Raw genomic sequence first — 24,702 nt, forward strand, 5'->3', positions numbered from 1 at the left:
CACAGGGTGAAATATTTGTTTGCCATCCCACGGAAGCCTCAAAATTAATGGCACAAAAATGCAATGCAGGATAAATCATAAATTCTTGCCCGCTGCAGTCTCATTTTTAGGTTGAGCATTTGAGACCTCTTGTATATACTTTAATATATACTTATATGAGTATGTACTTTGCGGGCCCTGGATATCAGCCCTAGGACGTGTCTGCTTCCGCTAAAGGACTTTTTTTTCCGTTCACCAGCCTCTATTTAACTGTCTTGATAGGAAACGACGAGCAGAGGTCAGTAAAATACCAGAATCACTTTAGAAATCTCTAGATTCGAGTCCATAGAAATTGTCTTCCACGAGCACCGTTAGACAATAATAGGATTTTCGAATCTTGTATTTTCAGTGATATGGCCACCGAAGGCCTTGATTTTATATTAAAAAAAGAGCTCTGGACTATACCATTTCCAGCTGAAAAGCACGATTTCTCTCCATGTGTTTCCATACCTGGCGTGCCGCACTGTTTGGTGCTTAATTTTCTTCCATATTAAATAACAGTAGAGGTTTCAGCACCCAGGCTAATGTGCTGCATAGCTAAATACATATAAGGTCCCAAAGGCGAGACCAACTGCATTGCAAATGCTTGTTGTTGGGGAGCCCCCACAACTTTTCCCAGTTCTTCGAGAGTCTTCCATTCAGTAACTTGAGTTTTCCATCAACAGTAGTGCCAAGGACAGTAAAAAATATGCAGGCAGTTCATACCACATGCAGTGCTCCAGAGGCGGGCAGAAACCTAATTTACACTTACTAATATCTTTACGAACATGATTCACTTGGGAAGATTGATTTTAAAACCATTTTGGGGAAAGTCAATGTTTAAACACACATTCTATAAACTGTAATCCATCAAGGCTGCACTTACTGTATCTATACATTTCAATGCATACTTTAGCCCATTCCTAGACATCATGTTGACCTTGGGTCTCTCCTGGTATCAACATCAGTATGATACTAAAATTACTTGAAGCTAGACAAACTAACTGCCTTTGATCATTGCATCCTTGGCCCCTAGCTGCTAATAGTCAAAACTGAGTGATTGTCAACCACCTAACCTCAAAGCATATGGAACAGGAAGTGTCTCAAATGTGGATTTGTTCTCTATTCAGCCAAGTGCTAAATGGCTGATGGAACTTAGATCTTCTTCGCCTACAGCTAGAAAAATCAAGTACTTTCAAGTTTTCAAGGATACGTAGTTCTCAGTTATTCCATAGGTAAACTAAATATTCAAATACCCATTCCTTAGTCATCTGAATGTCAAGTGCATCCTCATATTCATGTTCTTTCCCTCAGTGAACACAAGTAACCTTTGACCTCAAACATTCTCAGCTATACTACACCAATGACATTTACAAAGAGTACCACATTACTTCTTTGTAGGCTTCAGGGATTCCTGAGTACCGAAGCCAGGTAGCTTCCCCACTCATGATACTGGGACAACAATCCACTAGCTCACCAAGCATTGCATTAGTTCCATTTAATTATACAACTCATTTTAGGCCCTCTGGGCCAGATGTATGAAGCTGAAATGGTTTTGCAAAGCCGAAATTCTCAGAATTTCGGCGTTTGTGAACTCATTTGAGCAAAATAGTATGTATGTAGCAAATTTCAAGGCAAAATAAGGAATCGCAAATTTGCGATTCCTTATTTTGCAATTGCATTTAAGGAATCTCAAAATTTGCGATTCCTTAAATGCAATGTATGAAACAAAAATTGCTAATTTTCCTTAAGGAATCGCAAATTACCACCAACTTCAAGTTGGTGGTAATTTGCTAATTTCTTGAAAAATGCAAATTTTTGCATTTTTCAAAGTCCCATGTGATGCACATACATGCCCTTAGGGCATGTATGTGCACCACATGTGCACCCATGCTTAATTCAGGGATGCAACAGGGTGTCCTTTGGACACCCCTGCACCCTTGAAATTATTATCAATTTGCTATTAACAAATTGTGAATCGCAAATTGAGAATAATTTCACATTCATTCCTATGGGCCTCCTGGCCCATAGAAATGAATGGGAAATTATTCTTTAATTGCGATTAGCAATTTGCTAATCGCAATTAAGGAATTTTAAGAAATCGCAAAAAAATAGCGAATTTCTACGTACATACCATTTTGCATTTCTCAAATAGCGATTCCTTAAAAATCGCTATTTGAGAATCGCAAACGTGTATCTTGATACATCTGGCCCTTTGACTTTTGTATCAAGCAGTCAATGGCAAACACCCCTTCTTCCTTCAGTAAAATCTTGTACCAACTTTCTAAGGCGGAATCTTGGGTCGAATGACTTACCTCTATATAATGGGCTTGCCACATTGCCGGGGCTGCATTAGCAGCAGACTACCAAAGACTGAAATCTGTTCTTATCTGAGTCACAATCTTCTTTCCCACAAAGTAGCAAATACATGGCTTTCGGCTCCACCTCTATGGTCCTCACACAATATCACCAAGAATGGTGTATTTCTAAGTGCATGTCCTAACTACATCTTCCACTTCTCCGTCATAGCTATAAGCAGCATCAGATTCACAGTGAGATGTTCAGAACCTTTTTACTGGTCAACTACTCTTCCCACATTGGAAAAATTGCATTAATATACCAAACTGTACACCCTTCCAAATGAAGTGAGGGTATTACGATATCTAGCTTCTCAAGCACAAGCCAAAACGAACAATTTCCTCAATACCACCATTTATCCTCAAAGAATCACCTTTGAGGAGATGTGATCAGACTGACTTTCAGTCCCTCATACACTTCATCAACCATTCCAATAATGGACAAATCCTATTGGTGCACACGTTAAAAACCACATGCAAGCACAGGCTTGAAACTATTGGACGAAACCAAAGATCACTATGTTGCCAAATTAGTAGCAGTAATGGGGTATTCCATTAACAATACCAAAGCATAACATAGTTTTTAATACCTGTTGGCTTTAGAAACTAACTATACCAACGCTTCTTCATTTTAGTGTAGGTCGAATTATTTAAACCTGGAAGTAAAACAAGCTAAATCAACACGGTCCGAGAAAACAGATTGCATTAAATCCAAGTTGACAAAATGCTAAGTTAATGAAATTCATGTTAATTTGTCAAAATATGTCACTGAGCTCAGTCTTGAAACAGGGGTTAAACTTGACAGAAAAGTGCATAAAAAGTTATGTTAATGACTTCAATAGATTAGTTTATAACAAATGTTGTTAAAATGAAAAAGAAGGAATGGGGAAGTGAATAGTGAAACATCAGGGAAGACAGAATGAAGAAGAGAGTCAGTTTATGGAATTAGCGGCCAGATGTACTAATGTTTTTGCGGGCGCAAATGAGCTTTAGGCCCGTTTGCGACTGCAACAAAACATGTGGCCCATGTACTAATCCTACTTTGCGAGTCGTAAATCAATTTAAGACTCGTAAAATAGGATTGGTGGCTCGCTATTAGGAAGGGGCATTCCCAGAGCGTCCCTTCCTAATATGGACTCCTGAAGCTATGTATGACTGTTTTGCAACCGCTATTGCGGTTGCAAAACAACCGCAGTTTACCACCCTTCAGAGAAGGGTGGTAAACCACTTGCAAACTGAAAGGGGTCTCCAGGGGATCCCTTCTCCTTTGTGAGTGGACCTCAAAATACTTTTTAAGGGCAGGCAGTGGTCCCAGGGACCACTACCTGCCCTTAAAAACAGAAACTGAAGTTTTATTTTTATTTTTAAATGCATCCTGTTTTCTTTTAAGGAAAACGGGCTGCATAAAAAACCCTACTTTATTTAAAAGCAGTCCCAGACATGGTGGTCGCTGACCCAAACAGGCCACCATCCCTGTGAGTGCAAGCCATTCCCAGTGGGGTAACAAATTGTGACAGCCTCATTAATATGCATGAGGCATGCTATTTGAGACCCCATTGGGAATCTCAAACAGTGTCTCAGACACTGTTGTGCATCCCAATTTGCGAGTCGCAAATGCGACTCAATTTGCGACTCGCAAATTGGTTGGTCATACTTCTGGATCTAAATAAGTTAAAAAAGCCATTTCCTATTGACAATAAATGCAGTGGAGAAGAGGAGAGTAGGCGTACATAGAGATAGCTAGGAGACAGAGTGAATTTTGTTAATTGATAAGTGGTGAAGGAAAAGTGGTGTTGTCGGTTGTCACCCCATACTGAACAACAATTGCTATGAACAAGAGAAGGAAGGTGTTAGAGTGAGGAATAGGTAAGGGTGGTGAAAAAGTTGACAGTAGAGAGAAAACAAGACATACCCCTTGAAAGATAGTAATCAATCAATCCATTTTTCAGAAGAATGTATATGCTAGGTTTCATTTATCAACCCTGAGAATGTCCTTTGAAACAGATCGATTTCTACTAGTTCTCAGACTTTGCTTCATCAGCTCATAACCTTGTCAAGTTCATACACATCTTATGTTTGTGATTTTAGGGACAGATCTATTGATATGATTTTCCTTAGAAGTATAAAGTCTTTCTTTAAGTTAACATATATTTTAAGGAAGCACAGGTGGAACTAACACCAGGAATGTAAGCAAATGATTAATCCCAGAGGGACAGCCTAGTTCTACCTTTAATGCTTACTAGTTTGTTTCTGTATTTAGTGAGGACATACAATTCTCCACACCTTTCAGTTTGCATTAAACAACTGAATTGTGCATTTATACGTGCTGAAAGCCCATATACATATTGCACATTTATGCATATTTTAATTGCACTGCCATTGAGTTATCATGTGCTGTACACTGCTCATTTAACCTAACTTTTCTAGTAAGCTGTAGCATCATTCTGAGGTTGGCATGAGGAAGCGAGAACTTCAGCAATGAGTAATGCCACTCACTGTTTCTTCTTGAGGGTCTTCTTGCATTCTCCGATGAAAAGAGTACAGCACATGCTCATTAGGGCCTAGCTATAGTGTCAACCTGATTACATTGCAAAAAAAGTATATAAATATAGCACCAAAATGCATGGCATTTAGCATTATATGAACCAACTGACCAAGGGGCAAAGCTCTGGTCTGTTTATAAGGAGAGCTGCACTTAGCATATTGTTGTTGCTTACTGGCTATTTGCACTACAAATGTATTAGACCTATGTGGGCTTTCCCAAGAGTTTGTTTTCTTTTACAAAGGTTTGTGCTATTTGTCAGCACTTTCAATTTTACCCCAGTCGTCCAGCAGTCAGAGTGTTTACGTAGTTATTGGAGCCTAAATACTTCTCTGCTCAATGTAGCTCACTGATTCCCACATGCATCATTGAGAATTGCATTCGCAAACTGTGCGAATCGCAATTTTCGGCCCTTTGCGAATGCAATTCTCAAATTTGGGATGCATCATGCTTTTTGCAATTGTAGGAATCGCAACCATGTTGCGATTTCTAAAATTGCAATTGCATTTAAGAAATCGCAATTTGAGATTTCTTAAATGCAATGCATGATCATTTTTAATTTGAGAATTCGCAAATAGGAAGGGGTAAATTAGCATGAAGTTGACCTTCATGCTAATTTGCGAAAACTTTTAAAAATGCACAAAAATGCTTGGGACATGTGTGTGTGAAACTTGCACTTAAAGTTACATTTCAGGGGTGCAGGGGGGGTCCTTTGGACCCCCCTCTGCACCCTTGAAAATGCATTCACAATTTGCGATTCGCAAAATGCTAATCGAAATTTGTGATGCCTTCCCATTAATTCCTATGGGCCTCTTGGCCCATAGGAATCAATGGGAAGAGATTCCTTAATTGCGATTCGCAAATTGTGAATCGCAATTAAGGAATTTTTAGAAATCGCAAATAAAAATGCAATTTTTTGATGCATAGCATTTTGCGATTTCTTAATTGCGATTCCTTAATTTTCGCTATTAAGAAATCGCAAATGCTAACTTTGATGCATGTGGTTTTTTTTTAATCCGCAGTTAGTGAGCCACAGGAAGCGCTATTATAAAGGTTGTATCGAATCCGTACGCACTAGGTTTCACTTGGTTAAAAAACTATAGATGTATCTAAAGGTTCTTTTCTTTAAAGGACTACTCTAAACTCCAGAGTGTCTTCAAATGCACCCCCTGCTTCATCTAAGGGCTGAAGTGCAGTTCTGATGTGGGTAGTCGGAGTGGAGAGAGCTACATGTAAGAGGTGGAAGAAAGCTCTCTGATCAGCTTCACCAATTTGGCGCCGCAGATACCCAGTCTGATGACATGTCACTCAGGCCTGTCAGCATTATTGACATCTGGTGGCCTAAACCCATTAATTGGTGCTGCTTGAACCATATCTCAGCATGATTCCCGCTTCCTCTTCGATCTGACCGCTATCCCCTCAGCCCTCTCGGAGTTTAATCCTAGCCCATTCCAAGCCTTCAATGGACTTACTGTCCAGACGGACAGGGCCTAGATTGCCTTGGTAAATTAGATTTAAGTCGCATCTCTGTTTCATCAGTGTACTGATGAACAGAAGATTGCCTCATAACCTATTGATCTTTCAGCATATTGATAGGTGGACAACAACGTAGCGTCAATAGATTGGACGGTTTAAGACAGCCTTATAAAAAAAGATTACACGATTTAAAATGTAAGTGCTGAACGAGGGAAAAATATGCAAAGGTAACAAACGGAAAACAGGGAGTAAAAGTCAGTCAGCGGGAAACAGTGAATAAGAAGCCACTGGGGATTTGAGGTGACTGAAGGGGGATTACATTAATGCAGCCAGCATAATCGCATTCCCGTTTGTCAGTCCTGATCTCGACGTGCAGGTCTACAAGGAAGTCGGAGTGCGTTAGGGCATGACATGTGATGAGGTGAAAACTCTTAGCACATGGTTACTAAGGACCTGCCGCTTTTAAATGTGAAAACGACAGTAAGTGTTGACAGGCAATAGGAAGAATGCATTCTTAGTGGCTATAGTGATCAGAGAGGGTGGTTGTTCTTGAAATTGCATCATTTAATAGGGAAACTCGAGGAACAAGTGTCACAATTCACTTTCGACATGGACAATTTTCGTTGCCATCCTAGTTAGGGATCAGAGGTCTACAGTGCACTTAAAGAGATGAATTGCCTCTAGGCACTTTATCAATCTCCATTACTGCAACACGGTGCAAAGTGGAATAGACAATGGGGACTACCCAACCAATTGAAATAAAACAGTGTGGGATTAGATTTAAAGAGAAGGGAAAGGCAAGTCACGTCACTAGCAAGGGTATTTCACTATTTGAGCCTGCAGAAAATGCAGCCATCGTCTCCTTTCTTGGAATTATTGAGCGGAAGGAAGTGCCAACAGGTGTTACTTGGTGTATGATAGAGGGTCAAATGAGAAGTTAAACTTAATCTGTATTATGATGGCGAGAAACATGAATGCATGATAGGAATGGGAGCACTGCCAATGATTTAAGAATGTTTGCCACCTAGGAAAGTGACATTTTTCAAGATCTCTCTGCCCTATCTGCTGATGGTAGAAACACTCCTGAGCCCTAGTAGGTGGCGCCCGAATGGAAATCTTGAAACTGCTTACCCTAGAGCCCACCCAGAGTGAAAGAGAAGAAAGCATCCAAAACACAGTTACCTAACTGCAGCAATGCAAAACATGACTAAAACCTCATTGCCTCACCATAAGCAGGGAGGCTAAACTCAAAGGGCCACATTCAGAAAGGTAGATTTTCATGTGTAGATTTATCCATGTGTAAATCCTCCACTGCATCTAGGTGGAAGCTTATACTTTTTTGCTATTCCATATTTCTGGATGTAAAAATACACCTAAGTGAAGACTTACTTATCTCCACCCCTTCAGGTCAGGGGGTGGAAACATCTAATTGTGAATTTATGAGTGAGAATTTACTACTAGCAACTTTACACACCTATGTGGAGATCTCCATCTCAGTGATGGAGCTCTCCGCATGGTAAAACATGCTGAATAAATATGACTATAAATTCTTTAAAAAAATGTAGCCATATTTTAATGTTATGTTAAATCCACTTATAACGCGCACGGATACTCATGAGTGTCCCGGCGCGATGCAGAAGGGTAAAAAAAGAAGCTAACAGGTAAAAAGGTGGGTCTTGAGTTTTTTCTTAAACACTACAAGGTTCTGAATGAACCGCAGAGAAAGGGGGAGGGCATTCCAGGCTACACTGGCCTTCACTGCAAGGGAGCTCCCACCCATCCTCTGAAGCTTGAAGCGAGGAACCCGAGCAAAACGAAAAGACCTAGATCGAAGCGCAAGCGTCGGGAGATAGAAGGAGAATCTCCTCTGGAGGTAGAGGGTAGAGGGGGCCAGACCCATGGAGGGCCCGATGGGCCAAAACTAACAACTTGAACCTGACCCTGTCAGCAACAGGAAGCCAGTGAAGAGAGCGTAACAAGGCATCCTCTCCTTGGACTGACCTCTCCAATTTACGACCGATCTCCCTCCTGCCTCACCTGGGTAAGGTTACAGAGAGACATGTGAACACCTTTCTTTCTCAACATCTGGAAGCGACGGAAGGCCTGGACCACTCACAATCTGGTTTCAGGCCTAACCACAGCACAGAATCAGCCCTGCAAACAGTGACCAACAACATCAGAATGGCACTGGATGGGGGCAGCTCCCTGATTCTGGTGCTGTTGGACCTTTCCGCCGCTTTCGATACGGTGTCTCACACGGTGCTCCTTGACCGCCTAGGTGAGGTGGGTGTGGAGGGAGAGGCTCTGACCTGGATGAAGAGCTTCCTGACTGGTCGTGTCCAAGAAGTTAGGCTGGGCTCCCACAAATCCACACTAAGGGAGCTCAATAAGGGAGTGCCACAAGGCTCATGCCTTAGTCCTACACTCTTCAATGTGTATGTGGCACCCCTAGCCAACCTGGCCAGATCTTTCGGGTTCACCCCGGTGTCGTACGCTGACGACACCCAACTCCGTTTCCCGTTTAAAACTCTCACATCTGCAATAAAAAGAACTTTTGCAGACGGTATGAGAGCCATTGCAGACTGGATGTCAACTAACTGTCTGCAGTGCAACGTGGGGAAAACGGAGGTAATGTGTTTCGGGCAAGCAGCGACATATTGGTCATCTGACTGGTGGCCCGCGGAGCTTGGCCCTGTCCCCACCCCCAAGAGTTCTGTCAGGAACCTGGGAGTGCTTTTTGACCAGCAACTTACCTTCAAGGGCCATGTCAATCAGGTGGCTGGCACCTGTTTCCGGGCAATCGGGATGCTGAGACGAGTCTTCCCCTATATACCAGACCATCATAGAAAAACGCTCGTGCAGGCTCTGGTCATCAGCAGGGGGGATTACTGCAATGGGCTGCTCCTCGGAGTTAACGAGGAGCAGCTCAGTAAATTGCAAGTAATCCAAAACACAGCAGCAAGGATTGTCCTGAATGTTCCAGCTAGGACTCCTTCAAACCCCCTGCTGAAGAGACTCCACTGGCTTCCAGTGAGGAAGCGAGTCCAATTCAAGACTCTATGCACAATTCATAAGAGCAGGATAGGAGAGGGCCCGAAGTACATGACTAAGATCTTTCAGCCCTATATCCCGGGGCGTTCTTTGCGCTCCACTCATCAGCAGCTCTTACAGACACCAAAAATAAAAAAATCCAGACAAGGTGGCCGTGCATTAGCTTATGCCGGCCCAATACTCTGGAATTCGTTGCCCCCAGAACTCAGATCAATCTCCAGTCATCTGCGTTTCCGGAAGAATTTAAAGACTTACCTATATCCCGATAAATAAATTACCCTTCAGTTTCGGCACTCCTTAACAATCATGCTCTCGTAACTTGTACAATCTCGTGGCACAGCAACAGCGCAGAGATACCCCTTCGGGAGTCTAGTCTGGCGCTTTATAAGAATATAAAATAAATAAATAAGAATATAAAATAAACAGCACTATTCCTCTTTGAGATGCCCAAAAGCAATCTGGCATCCGTATTATGGACTACCTGGAGCTTCTTTAGCAGGTATGCAGGGGACCCAACAAAAAGCGCATTGGCGTAGTTCAGGCGGCAAAAATGAGGGCACATGTGACAGTTTCTCTAGCCGTTTGAGGGAGAAGCAGAAAGAAAGTCCGCAGAGTGTTAAGGAGGCCAAAGCAACAGCCTGCCACTTTTTTTATATGAGTGGAAAAAGAAAGACTCTCATCGAACCATAGTCCCAGATTGTTTACAGGATGTCCCGACATGGGAGGGAGCGGGGAGTCAGGAGGCTAGAGCTGCTCACAAAAGTCACCGGGAAACTTGCCATAAAGCAAGATCTAGGACTTTTGTTCGTTGTATTTTAGCTGTGCATTCGCCAGCCATTTAAAGATGGAAACCAGACACTGTTGTGCTGCTGAGGCAGAGACGGATGTTTTATCCCAAGTGAACAGCAGCTGCGTGTCATCAGCATAAGCCATGACCTTAGCCCCGAGCTCCTCAGCCAGATATATCAGTGGCGTGAGATAGATATTAAAGAGGAGTGGACTAAGGGAGGAACCCTGTGGAACTCCATTGGTGACCAGCTGGGGGGAGAAAGAAAAAGGGGGGAGCCAAATCTGCTCAACCCGCTCCTCCAGAAAAGATCTAATCCAGCTCCAGACCGTTCCTGATACCCCAATCTCCGCAAGTCGGGCCAGAAGGAGAGCATGGGGGACTGTGTCAAACGCGCCAAGAGGTCCACCAAAATTATTGCTGCCCTCCAGCCGGCGTCAAAACACTCCCGAATAGCCTCAATCACCTCAACTAAAACAGTATCAGTGCTGTGAGAGGCTTGATGTAAAAGAAATTAAAATACTTATCAATCTAGAACTAATAAAATAAAATATTACAGTTCATTAACTCATCAAATTAGATATTTATTAAATCGTGAACTAAAATATGAGTATAATCAAAAAATTAATTTTTAGTCTAAATTTTGAAAAACTACTCTCACCAGCGTTTTGATATTTAATAATGATTTATAATATAACATAAATGTTCATTGTTTTTGTATGAATTTAAAATATGTAATTTTTTTAAAGTTTACATTTAATTTAAATATGTTTTTAAAGTATGTTAACGATTACATTTTAAAATGCTAAAATAATTTTTTTACATTTAATTTAAATAAAATGTTTAAAACTAAAACCAGATACATGCATAATAAACTTAATGTTGAAATAATTCAATGTAGTTATTATTATTCTCTGTGAGGTGTTATATCACCTCCCTGTCTCCACTATTTTTATTGGAAGGCTATGTCATTTCCTGTGAGTGGCTATATGTATTGCTTAACTTATTCAAGGGTGGCCTGGAGTACATTTAGTAATATTTTGGGAAATTTTTGCGTAAGAGAAATTGAGAAGCATCCCTTCCTTCTGCCATCCTCACCCATTGCTTTAACCTACATCATACCACCCTAAAACCCTGTCAGTCAGGAGTATGTATTTCCCGTTTTACAGCCACTTCCTTTGATCTCTCTCCCAAATGTATTACTAAGTCATTGGATCACCTGTGCATAGACCTCTGCTAAAGTGGCGCAGATCTCCACAAGGAAAAGACGAGAGGCTTAGTAAATCTTGTATGAAAAAATGCTACAAAATGCAGTTTGTGAATGGCCCTAAAGCCTTAAGTCCAGCAGAGGTGATGGGTGGGTGCAGTAATCAACAATCAAAATGCAATACAGATTAGTCATTATCACACAAATCAAGTTGTTTGTAAAATACGCAGAATTCATTTAACTTGACACAACTAAAAGTACAGAAAGCTATAGATAAAAATAGACAACCTTTTTTATTGTTAAAGTCAATGATGATCTAAAGAATAATGGAAATCAGAGGGGAACAAAGAATGTTTGTGAAGAATGTTGAAATCTTTACAAATTCTTCTAAAGCCTCTGTGAGTAAATAAGGAAGACCTTCCATTCTGTCTTGTGACATCCCAGTGTTAAACTCACTCCATTGGAAGCAGGTCTGAATGGGAACCAAGATGAATTCCATAGGCTTGAATGACTTTGATGTGAGATGTTACTGAAACAGGACTAAGGTTATCAATAGATCTGGACATGAAAAGCTGCTTAAAGAAAATGAAGCTAGATGGGCATCTAAAGATCTATGCAGTGAGTTTCTCCTGACTTGTTCTTTCTCAGCTAAATTGATGAAGTCTGTGCACATCACCAATTATGCAGGTCACGGGTGATATACAATGGTTAAACATTCTTTGATTGTCTTGTTGTTATCTTGTTGAGAAAAAACATTGTTGATATGAAGAGGCTCAAAGTAGAAGGACGAGGATTTACAGGCCGAGCAAAGTAGGATTTCTGAAATGTATTGCTGTGGTTCATTTAGTTGAAGTGTGCAGATGAAATCTTGCTTTTCAGAATGTTTTTTGTTTTTTAAAATTGAGCCGCAAGTCAAACCAGAGCAGTTACAAAACTCCACCAAAGCAGTTGGAATGTGCTTTGAGATGAATAGTTGATAATAAGGTTTTTCTTAGGGCTCTGGCACCTAGTGACAGACCCACATTTGTCTAAAGGTAATGTGCTTGTGTGATATCCTAATTCAACTTCTGCTCTATTATGAATAGAATACTTGTGATCAATTGTTTTTGGCTTTTAGGATTTTAAATGCTGGTTTCCGCAAAAAGCTTTTTATATGTTTGTGCCAAATCCATCTTTCTTCTCTGATCTTTAGGGATCAAGTGTCACTCAGGTAGCAGGTGCAGCTCATGCATCTTACAGACATTTGAGCGTAAAGCATCAAGACAGCCCACATCTCCTACAGCAAAGGGAAGGGTCCTGTCAACTCATTTAATTTCAAATCACTTTATTTCGGCAACCAGGGCCATACAAGTACAATCAATTTAAAATAAATACAGCATGAAATGTAATTTAAATATCCATCACAAATTAGATCATATAAAAAGAGACATCAATTATTACATCGAATATATACATAGAAGGGTAGGCACACTTAATTTTCAGATAGGGGAATACACTTAAACAAATTGTTATTATGGTAGCAGTAGTAAATGCCAAAAACAGTGCACTTGGGTGAAAATATACTGGAAGGCAGCAAAGGGCTTTTTTACAGAGCAACCACATGACACCCAGAAATTTAGCAATGGAAACGGCCATTACTGGGCGGGAATCTGAGCTAAGAATACGGAGGTGATTCCTTGCATCTATTAACCTGAATATGGGTGCAAGACAGGTATGGGGAGGGGAAAAACACCCTGGGTGCAAATACAACATGGGAGATACTTTCTCTAGGGGAGTTACAGATGGGGCAAGAAGTGCCTCCTTTTCCAGCCCATCCTGAACTAAACGTAGGTAATGTACCTATACAGAATTGGGAATATAGTTTGCTATGGAATGGAACAGGCACTATGTCCAAAAAAGAATTAAGCCCCCGAATAGACTTGATGTCCATGAAATCAACGGTCAAATTGGCAATAGTTGCTTTCCAAGAATCCTTGGCCATCACAAGTGGCCAGTATTTATTTTTCATCACAGCCTTTGATGGAAAAACAGATCTATCTGGATGGTCCCACAGGTCAGGCAGCCCAAGCGAAGAAGAAGCAAACTTCATGTTTTTAAGCCATGGAATTTTATTAAATTGGTGGGCCTATATAACATCCTTAAGGCTTTTGGCGTAGTGGACAAGTTCAGGTGTAGTCCACACATGTCTCCCATAGAACAAGCAAACAAAACAAGTGATGGACCGAATGTGGATCAATGTCACACACTCACCCCAGTCCGAAGATCTGGGCCCAAATCCATCGTTTTTTTGCACTCCACACCACCCAGGGTTAGACAATGGCGATATGCAAATCAGCTCTGACCCTGTGCCCCATGGGAACAGTCCAGTCCGAACTACAAAAGCCATGTCCTTCCCAGAACGGAATCAAGCATCCGAGGACCGGACCGGTTTCGAGGTAACACCTCTCATTAGCCCGGCTAACTTGACTCCAGTGGTGTGGAGTGCCTGGGACCCACGTCTGGGCATCCCCAGCGCACCCAGGGCGGAATATGCAAACAAAACAAGTGATGGACCGAATGTGGATCAATGTCACACACTCACCCCAGTCCGAAGATCTGGGCCCAAATCCATCGTTTTTTTTGCACTCCACACCACCCTGGGTTAGACAATGGCGATATGCAAATCAGCTCTGACCCTGTGCCCCGTGGGAACAGTCCAGTCCGAACTACAAAAACCATGTCCTTCCCAGAACGGAATCAAGCATCCGAGGACCGGACCGGTTTCAAGGTAACACCTCTCATCAGCCCGGCTAACTTGACTCCAGTGGTGTGGAGTGCCTGGGACCCACGTCTGGGCATCCCCAGCGCACCCAGGGCGGAATATGCAAACAAAACAAGTGATGGACCGAATGTGGATCAATGTCACACACTCACCCCAGTCCGAAGATCTGGGCCCAAATCCATCGTTTTTTTGCACTCCACACCACCCTGGGTTAGACAATGGCGATATGCAAATCAGCTCTGACCCTGTGCCCCGTGGGAACAGTCCAGTCCGAACTACAAAAGCCATGTCCTTCCCAGAACGGAATCAAGCATCCGAGGACCGGACCGGTTTCGAGGTAACACCTCTCATCAGCCCGGCTAACTTGACTCCAGTGGTGTGGAGGGCCTGGGACCCACGTCTGGGCATCCCCAGCGCACCCAGGGCGGAATATGCAAACAAAGCAAGTGATGGACCGAATGTGGATCAATGTCACACACCCACCCCAGTCCAAAGATCTGGGCCCAAATCCATTGTTTTTGTGCACTCCACACCACCCTGGGTTAGACAATGGCGATATGCAAATCAGCTCTGACCCTGTGCCGCATGGGAACAGTCCAGTCCGAACTACAAAAGCCATGTCCTTCCCAGAACGGAATCAAGCATCCGAGGACCGGACCGGTTTCGAGGTAACACCTCTCATCAGCCCAGCTAACTCAACTCCAGTGGTGTGGAGTGCCTGGGACCCACGTCTGGGCATCCCCAGCGCACCCAGGGCGGAATATGCAAACAAAACAAGTGATGGACCGAATGTGGATCAATGTCACACACTCACCCCAGTCCGAAGATCTGGGCCCAAATCCATCGTTTTTTTGCACTCCACACCACTCTGGGTTAGACAATGGCGATATGCAAATCAGCTCTGACCCTGTGCCCCATGGGAACAGTCCAGTCCGAACTACAAAAGCCATGTCCTTCCCAGAACGGAATCAAGCATCCGAGGACCGGACCGGTCAAGCTAGCCAGGCTGATGAGAGGTGTTACCTCGAAACCAGTCCGGTCCTCGGATGCTTGATTCCGTTCTGGGAAGGACATGGCTTTTGTAGTTCGGACTGGACTGTTCCCATGGGGCACAGGGTCAGAGCTGATTTGCATATCGCCATTGTCTAACCCAGGGTGGTGTGGAGTGCAAAAAAACGATGGATTTGGGCCCAGATCTTCGGACTGGGGTGAGTGTGTGACATTGATCCACATTCGGTCCATCACTTGTTTTGTTTGCATATTCCGCCCTAAGTGCGCTGGGGATGCCCAGACGTGGGTCCAAGGCACTCCACACCACTGGAGTCAAGCTAGCCGGGCTGATGAGAGGTGTTACCTCGAAACCGGTCCGGTCCTCGGATGCTTGATTCCGTTCTGGGAAGGACATGGCTTTTGTAGTTCGGACTGGACTGTTCCCATGGGGCACAGGGTCAGAGCTGATTTGCATATCGCCATTGTCTAACCCAGGGTGGTGTGGAGTGCAAAAAAATGATGGATTTGGGCCCAGATCTTCGGACTGGGGTGAGTGTGTGACATTGATCCACATTCGGTCCATCACTTGTTTTGTTTGCATATTCCGCCCTAAGTGCGCTGGGGATGCCCAGACGTGGGTCCCAGGCACTCCACACCACTGGAGTCAAGCTAGCCGGGCTGATGAGAGGTGTTACCTCGAAACCGGTCCGGTCCTCGGATGCTTGATTCCGTTCTGGGAAGGACATGGCTTTTGTAGTTCGGACTGGACTGTTCCCATGGGGCACAGGGTCAGAGCTGATTTGCATATCGCCATTGTCTAACCCAGGGTGGTGTGGAGTGCAAAAAAACGATGCATTTGGGCCCAGATCTTCGGACTGGGGTGAGTGTGTGACATTGATCCACATTCGGTCCATCACTTGTTTTGTTTGCATATTCCGCCCTAAGTGCGCTGGGGATGCCCAGACGTGGGTCCCAGGCACTCCACACCACTGGAGTCAAGCTAGCCGGGCTGATGAGAGGTGTTACCTCGAAACCGGTCCGGTCCTCGGATGCTTGATTCCATTCTGGGAAGGACATGGCTTTTGTAGTTCGGACTGGACTGTTCCCATGGGGCACAAGGGTCAGAGCTGATTTGCATATCGCCATTGTCTAACCCAGGGTGGTGTGGAGTGCAAAAAAACGATGGATTTGGGCCCAGATCTTCAGACTGGGGTGAGTGTGTGACATTGATCCACATTCGGTCCATCACTTGTTTTGTTTGCATATTCCGCCCTAAGTGCGCTGGGGATGCCCAGACGTGGGTCCCAGGCACTCCACACCACTGGAGTCAAGCTAGCCGGGCTGATGAGAGGTGTTACCTCGAAACCGGTCCGGTCCTCGGATGCTTGATTCCGTTCTGGGAAGGACATGGCTTTTGTAGTTCGGACTGGACTGTTCCCATGGGGCACAGGGTCAGAGCTGATTTGCATATCGCCATTGTCTAACCCAGGGTGGTGTGGAGTGCAAAAAAACGATGGATTTGGGCCCAGATCTTCGGACTGGGGTGAGTGTGTGACATTGATCCACATTCGGTCCATCACTTGTTTTGTTTGCATATTCCGCCCTAAGTGCGCTGGGGATGCCCAGACGTGGGTCCCAGGCACTCCACACCACTGGAGTCAAGCTAGCCGGGCTGATGAGAGGTGTTACCTCGAAACCGGTCCGGTCCTCGGATGCTTGATTCCGTTCTGGGAAGGACATGGCTTTTGTAGTTCGGACTGGACTGTTCCCATGGGGCACAGGGTCAGAGCTGATTTGCATATCGCCATTGTCTAACCCAGGGTGGTGTGGAGTGCAAAAAAACAATGGATTTGGGCCCAGATCTTCGGACTGGGGTGAGTGTGTGACATTGATCCACATTCGGTCCATCACTTGTTTTGTTTGCATATTCCGCCCTAAGTGCGCTGGGGATGCCCAGACGTGGGTCCCAGGCACTCCACACCACTGGAGTCAAGCTAGCTGGGCTAATGAGAGGTGTTACCTCGAAACCGGTCCGGTCCTCGGATGCTTGATTCCGTTCTGGGAAGGACATGGCTTTTGTAGTTCGGACTGGACTGTTCCCATGGGGCACAGGGTCACAGCTGATTTGCATATCGCCATTGTCTAACCCAGGGTGGTGTGGAGTGCAAAAAAACGATGGATTTGGGCCCAGATCTTCGGACTGGGGTGAGTGTGTGACATTGATCCACATTCGGTCCATCACTTGTTTTGTTTGCATATTCCGCCCTAAGTGCGCTGGGGATGCCCAGACGTGGGTCCCAGGCACTCCACACCACTGGAGTCAAGCTAGCCGGGCTGATGAGAGGTGTTACCTCGAAACCGGTCCGGTCCTCGGATGCTTGATTCCGTTCTGGGAAGGACATGGCTTTTGTAGTTCGGACTGGACTGTTCCCATGGGGCACAGGGTCAGAGCTGATTTGCATATCGCCATTGTCTAACCCAGGGTGGTGTGGAGTGCAAAAAAACGATGGATTTGGGCCCAGATCTTTGGACTGGGGTGAGTGTGTGACATTGATCCACATTCGGTCCATCACTTGTTTTGTTCCCATAGAACAAGGGCAGAAAGCAGATTTTATGGGAGACTTTAGTGACACCTACGTCACTAAAGAAGGTAGAAAGTTGAGTACTAACTGGAAGAGATATAAGATTCCTAGCGAATTTGTTCTCAGTTCTTGTTAAGGGTACACATACTCACGCTGTTATGAACTCTTTAAGTGCTTGATGGACATGTTTCAAAACCCTTGTTCTAGTGATTTCAGATACCAATGCTTGTTGTTTTATCCTGTTAGGTCGTTGCTGATACAAATGCGTGTAGATACCAATGCTTGTTGTTTTAGAATTGGCTAGAAGTCGGAGTTCTGGAAGAATTACACATGTATTAAAAGCAGGTTGGGCTCCGCGTGTTTAATATGGTAATTTTCAAACTGACTCGTACGGAGCCCATAAAAGGAACGCTTGTGCTCGTGACGATGCTTCTTCTCTTTGCATCGTCACGTCAAGCGCTCCAGTCAGCTGTTACCGGCATCTCCAAAGAACTCAGCGGCCCGCTCTGGTATATCCCCGGTGCTCTTCAGCCTTTCTCCCGCTTCCTCCCGGTTCCCTGCTTGTTTGTTTCCCCGCAAGCAGCCAACCCCTTCCAATTCAGCTCAGCTCTTCAGGACGGATCTCCAGCGAATCGTCAGCCATTCCCGACGTCCGCCGGAAGTTTTCTTGCTGGGTCGATCACAGCAACTCGGACATTGAAAAAGAAGAAGGACAGTAAGACTTAAGGTTGCTTAGCAACACTTGTATAAACATCGCGTTGTTAGAGACAATAAGCACCGCATTTCCATTTAAATTAGGAATCTTGTATTGTAAATACTGAAATTACAAACCAAATATTGTGATTGAGGGTTTGCTGATATAAGCACTGCATTTCCGTTTAAATTAGGAATCTTGTATTGTAAATGCTGAAATTACAAACCGAATATTGTGATTGAGGTTTTGCTGATTAAACAAACCTAGGACAATCCAAGGATAGATAATTAGGACTATTGTGAAATTCATTGTGAAAACAATATATGTTCCAAGCTTATGATTCAAATAAGTTAGAGGGATACTGCAATTAGCTTATGACATAAATAGGCTGAAGTATTTCTATTGAGCCAACAAATGTTTTAGTAGTGCACTAAACACTAGAGATTGCTAGGGTAGAGTTTGGTGTTTTCTTTCTCGTTTATTTCACAGATTCCCTTTTTTCCAGTAATCAAGCTGGGCTTCAAGGTATGTGCATGGAGTGCTAGTGTTATTCTAACAACTAACCCTCACTAATCACTTTCACCTAGTATTTGAAGGCACCTTTTATAATCTACTTGTTGTTATTATTTTTTAAGGAGGTATTCAAGAATTAGGATATTCTCTAGACCCAGCGAAGTGTTAACAAGGGCCGGTCCTTTTGATGGTTAGTAAAATTTATTAGCAAATCAAAACGGAGAGAGAGGACTAGATAAGCCAGTCCGGATCCCCAAATTAATATGTACTTATCAATAAAGGACTAGCCTTGTTGTGTTTATAGGGGGACTCAGTACGTATGATGGCAAACCATTTGGTTTGGTTGTTAAGCCCTCACCCACCAACCTAGTTGGTGGCATGCTTCATCATCGGGCCCACCACAGTGACACCGAATGTGTCCCGGGTGTGCTTCGACTCCAGATTACTGAGGAGCTGGTATACTTCTCTGAGTGTGCTGTGAGGGTGTGTGTAAGAAAGTGATTTAAAAGCTATGCAGTAGGTCCCAGTTCCCGAGGGTATATAGAAAACTTTAATATCTGGGCCCACGCTAGCGAATAAAAAGGCAAACGGACGCAGTGGAGCGAATTATGAACTCCCACGTCCTATGTGGTCGACATGTTTCAGCCAGGCCTTTTATATTTACAACTGGCTTTCCTCAGGACCAATGAGTGTGTGGGTGAAAAAACTATAAATTATATTAAGTGATACTTGTTTAAAAAGTGTCGCACACGCTAAGGTGCTATACGTGTGTGGAGGGGGATTCCCTCCGCTTTACTGTACACAAAACAAAAAGGGGGACGAAGACAGACGTACAAGGTAGAGTCAATGAGTAAAATATACTTGTAACACAACATGTTGCCGGCAAGTTAAGGTGTGTGAACGACCTCTACCGGCAGGTTTGAAACGTGGCCATGAGAGTTGCATGGCATTTGTGACTACAAAGCGGTTAAACACCGGGTGTAAGTGGTGGACTAAACAGCGAAAAATAGTCAAAGGGTGAGAAACAGGTAAGAACATTTCTTTTTCCTCACACTCGCTATTAGCTGTTAAAGCCTCATGGGTCACCAGGCAGGGGGAGAGGACCCTAGGTATTGTAGAAGGCGGAGGTTAGAGCCAATCCTGTTGGGAGAAAAAGCTGCTTACCTAGGCAGTCGTGCTGAGCTTGTCTCTATACTCACGAAATTGTCGGTCTGCGAGCTCCTCACAATAGAGTATAAATACCCGAACGTTTTACCAGTCAGTCACTCGGGACACCGCAGCAGGACCACAGGTTCACGGAGCTCGCAGACCGACAATTTCGTGAGTATAGAGACAAGCTCAGCACGACTGCCTAGGTAAGCAGCTTTTTCTCCCAACAGGATTGGCTCTAACCTCCGCCTTCTACAATACCTAGCGTCCTCTCCCCCTGCCTGGTGACCCATGAGGCTTTAACAGCTAATAGCGAGCGTGAGGAAAAAGAAATGTTCTTACCTGTTTCTCACCCTTTGACTATTTTTCGCTGTTTAGTCCACCACTTACACCCCGTGTTTAACCGCTTTGTAGTCACAAATGCCATGCAACTCTCATGGCCACGTTTCAAACCTGCCGGTAGAGGTCGTTCGCACACCTTAACTTGCCGGCAGCATGTTGTGTTACAAGTATATTTTACTCATTGACTCTACCTTGTACGTCTGTCTTCGTCCCCCTTTTTGTTTTGTGTACAGTAAAGCGGAGGGAATCCCCCTCCACACACGTATAGCACCTTAGCGTGTGCGACACTTTTTAAACAAGTATCACTTAATATAATTTATAGTTTTTTCACCCACACACTCATTGGTCCTGAGGAAAGCCAGTTGTAAATATAAAAGGCCTGGCTGAAACATGTCGACCACATAGGACGTGGGAGTTCATAATTCGCTCCACTGCGTCCGTTTGCCTTTTTATTCGCTAGCGTGGGCCCAGATATTAACGTTTTCTATATACCCTCGGGAACTGGGACCTACTGCATAGCTTTTAAATCACTTTCTTACACACCCCCTCACAGCACACTCAGAGAAGTATACCAGCTCCTCAGTAATCTGGAGTCAAAGCACACCCGGGACACATTCGGTGTCACTGTGGTGGGCCCGATGATGAAGCATGCCACCAACTAGGTTGGTGGGTGAGGGCTTAACAACCAAACCAAATGGTTTGCCATCATACGTACTGAGTCTCCCTATAAACACAACAAGGCTAGTCCTTTAGTAAAATTTATTAACAGATCAGTCAATATAATTGATAGAGAGTCACGTTTTCTGGGATTCAGTACTTATTGTATTCTTTTTCGGTGACACTCAGAAAATCACGCGCAAGTCAACAAGACAAGAAACCGGTCCTGAACACTTCAAGAGAAACAGTGACCGAACAAGACTTGTGTTGTTTGTTTGTTTGTTTCTCTATCCACTTGCCCTTTCCCTTCGAGACAAGTTAATTGAGCAAGAGTTTTTTCTGACGCCTTGCTTGTTGACTGGTTCTGAAGGGAGTTGGGACTTAATGACATCAAGAAGGAAACAACTGGAGTGCTTCAGCATGATTGCGCAACAGAAGACAAAGCCACATCTTGTTTCCTCTTGATTTCGTTGTCTCGCTCCCATGGATGTCCCTCAGCTCACTCAGTTAGTTCAGAAATTGGCTGAAGAGATGGAGGAATTGCGAATGGAGAATCAGTCGCTTCGACAAGAATTAGACAAAACAAGAGTAGGGTTTACTTCATGGAGGGACGCGTCCAAGGAGAGGAAACCAATTATAGCTCCTTCCAAATTTGGTACCACTACCTTCCAGACACACTCTCCTAACAATCAGTCGTCAGAGTCTCCTTTACAGCTCACTGTAGTCACTCCTAATCCAGTCCCTTTAGCTAATCCTGAAAGATTCACTGGGGATAGTAGCAGTATACTACCTTTATAAGTCAATGCCAGTTGCACTTTATGTGCAAACCACAGGTCTTTACCAATGATACAACCAAGGTAGCTTTTATCATTTCCTATTTAGGTGAGGTGGCTGCAAACTGGGCAATGCCTTTGGTTGACACTAATGACCCTCTTCTCCATAATTTAAACAATTTCAAGATAGCCATGTCCAGTTTGTTCGCCAAGCATGTGTTTATCCAGGCGTCAGATAACGAACTTTTAAATCTTCGTCAGGGTTCAAAAGATTTAATCTCCTATGTGACCACTTTTAACAGACTGCTAGCCGAGACACGTTGGCCAGTAGAGAAAAGGATTTCTTTATTTTATAGAGGTCTCAAAGATGATCTGAAGGGCTTGTTAGCTCATATTGTGAACCTACCTGATGATTTCGCTGAATTCTAGGATTTAGTGATAAAATTAGACCACAGGTTAGGAGAACGTAGAAGTGAAAGGCCTAGAGGAGATATAAGAAATTTACATTTCAGGTCAGACAAGAAAGAGGCCGAGGACAAATCCTCTTTAGTAGAACCCATGCAAATCGGAGGTGTCAGAGGGCCTTTGACTAACGAAGAAAAAGATAGAAGGCGCAAAGGAAATCTGTGCCTTTATTGTGGAAAGCCCGGCCATTTTGCCAAGGACTGTTCGGTAAGACCGGCCAAGAAAAAGGCCTTAGTGATAAATTCAGTTTCTCATTCTCAGTCGGAAAACTAGATTCCTCGGAGAATGATGAGATCGCTTCTCCGAGAAATGTTGTCTCCAACAAGATCTCTCACTATGCCATCAATGTTGTTTCTTGTGTTTCAAAACACTTTACTATACGGGTGATATTCATCCTATCCATTCAGCAAAGACACAGTATCCCAGTGCTTCTTGATTCTGGTGCCACAGGAAACTTTTTTGACTTAGAGCTCGCTCGCAAGTTACATCTTACATTTGTTCCTAAGAAAGAACCAGAGCCTGTAAGGGCTGTAGATGGGTCAGCATTGTCTTCTGGCCTAATACGTTTCCATACAGAACCTTTAACTATTGTAGCAGACAACGGTCATACAGAACAAACAGTTTTTGATCTAATTGATACTCCGACTTTTGGGGTTATTTTGGGAATTCTTTGGTTGGAATTACATAACCCCAAAATAGATTGGCATATAAGAACTGTTACACTGGATTCCTCCCATTGTAAATTGCACTGTTATCAAGAAACCAAAGACCCGGTAATGCCTTTATTTTGTGCCACACTGACTCCTGAAGTCAGTAGCCTCCCTACAGAGTACCGAGATTATTCTGATGTCTTCGACCCTATAAAAGCCACCAAACTTCCGCCCCATTGGGTCTATGATTGTCGAACGGATCTAGTTCCCGGAGCGGTATTACCGTGTAGCAGAATTTACGCTCTGACGGAACCAGAAAATGAGTACCTGAGAAAATATCTGGACGAATTATTAGAACTAGGATTTATTCGACATTCTACCTCACCAGTCTCATCGCCACTTTTTTTCGTGGCGAAGAAGACGGGCGATTTAAGGGCTTGCATTGATTATCGCGCTGTCAACAAGGCGATAATCAAAAATAGATACCCATTGCCTCTAATTCCTGTACTGCTCAATCAAGTCAAAGGCTCTAGCATATATACTAAGTTAGATCTCAGGGGTCCTACCATCTGATTCGCGTTAAGGCTGGTGACGAATGGAAGACTGCCTTCCGCATGAAGTTTGGCCTATTTGAATATACGGTCATGCCGTTCGGTCTCTGTAAAGCTCCAGCAGGATTTCAGTACTTCATAAATGAAGTCTTGCATGACCTATTGGACGTCTGTTGTATTGTATACATAGACGATATTTTGATATGCTCAAAAAATACTATCGACCACATTCAACATGTTCGGTCAGTCCTACAAAGATTAAGAGATCACTCCTTATTCGTGAAACTTGAGAAATGCGAATTTAACAAAACAAAAGTGGAGTTTTTAGGATATTGTTTATCTCCAGACGGGATTCTTATGGATCCAAAGAAAGTAGATGCAATTTTAAATTGGCCAACCCCAAGCTCTGTTAAAGAAACACAACGGATCTTGGGGTTCACAAATTTCTACAGGCGGTTCATTGCTCGTTTCTCTGAAATAGTATCACCCATCACTCAGCTACTAAAAAAGAGGAAATCCTTTCATTGGACTGAGGAGGCAAACAATGCATTCCTATTGTTAAAAAAGGCTTTCACTGCTGCACCCATTCTAGTGCATCCAGACCCTGACAGACCATTCTTTGTGGAAGCAGACGCTTCTCAAACTGCACTCGGAGGGATACTTCTTCAGAAAAATCCTGACTCTGGCCATTTACATCCAGTAGCCTTTCATTCAAGAAAACTTCTGTTGGCTGAACAGAATTATACGATAGCTGAACGTGAACTATTGGCCATAAAAGATGTTTTCCAAGAGTGGAGGCACAATTTACTGGGAGCCAAACATACAATAACAGTCTATTCAGATCATAAAAATCTGCAATTCTATTCCACAGTAAAAGCTTTCACACCAATGCAAATGCGATGGTTACAATTCTTCAGTGAATTTGATTTCATAATTAACTATCGACCAGGGAATAAACAATTACTTTCAGACACTCTTTCACGCTTAGTATGTAAAAAAGATTATGATCGGATTAAAGAATCACCAAGTATTCTTCCCAAAGAAAGGATCGTGGCTGTAATTCAAACAAACAGTTTCCTCGATTTAGTTAAAAAAGAACTAGAGACCTACGATATGCAAGAATGCCTATCTAAAAAG

Source organism: Lissotriton vulgaris, chromosome 12 (assembly GCF_964263255.1).
Source record: "Lissotriton vulgaris chromosome 12, aLisVul1.2, whole genome shotgun sequence".
In the NCBI taxonomy this organism is placed as follows: domain Eukaryota; kingdom Metazoa; phylum Chordata; class Amphibia; order Caudata; family Salamandridae; genus Lissotriton; species Lissotriton vulgaris.